Consider the following 686-nt stretch of genomic DNA (forward strand, 5'->3'; position numbering starts at 1 on the left):
TGTCACTGTCTGTGGGGTCCCCCCAGGTGCCTGCGGGGTCCCTGGCAGAGCCGGGTCCTGCCCTGGCAGCTGCTGGGCACCGCGGTGGCAGAGCCCAGTTAAAGCCCTGAGCTGGGCTGGGGGGACGGCTGGGCTTGGGGGGGGACGGGCTGGTGGCACAGGGAGGCGTCCCCATGAGCAGAGCAGCCTTTATTGCCCAAATGCCTGCCCAGTCTTCCCAGTTTCTGGAGTGTGCTGGGAACATGGCATTAAACCCGGGAGCTGATTCAAGAGCAGCTCCAAGCAGCCGATGGGGAAACCATGGCTTGGTTGAGCTAAAACTGCCCCAAAGGTGGAAAACCGGCCCCTCCCGTCCTGCCGTCCCGCTGCGGCGGTGGCATGGGGACACACAGCAGGATCGGGACAGGCGGCAGCATCAGGACAGGCGGGAGGATCAGGACATATTGTGGCATCGGGACACACAATGGGATCAGGACACATGGCAGCATCACGACAGACAGCAGGATCACGACACAAGACAGGATCGGGACATACGATGGGATCAGGACACACGGCAGCATCAGAACAGGCAGCAGGATCGGGACACATGACAGGATCGGGACACAGGGTGGGATGGGGACACCGGGTGACCACCAGTATCGTTCATCTGGATGTGCTGGCTCCCATCCGACGCAGCCGCTACTGGG

This window comes from Egretta garzetta, unplaced genomic scaffold (assembly GCF_000687185.1).
Source record: "Egretta garzetta isolate BGI_Z169 unplaced genomic scaffold, ASM68718v1 scaffold2462, whole genome shotgun sequence".
NCBI classification, from domain to species: Eukaryota; Metazoa; Chordata; class Aves; order Pelecaniformes; family Ardeidae; genus Egretta; species Egretta garzetta.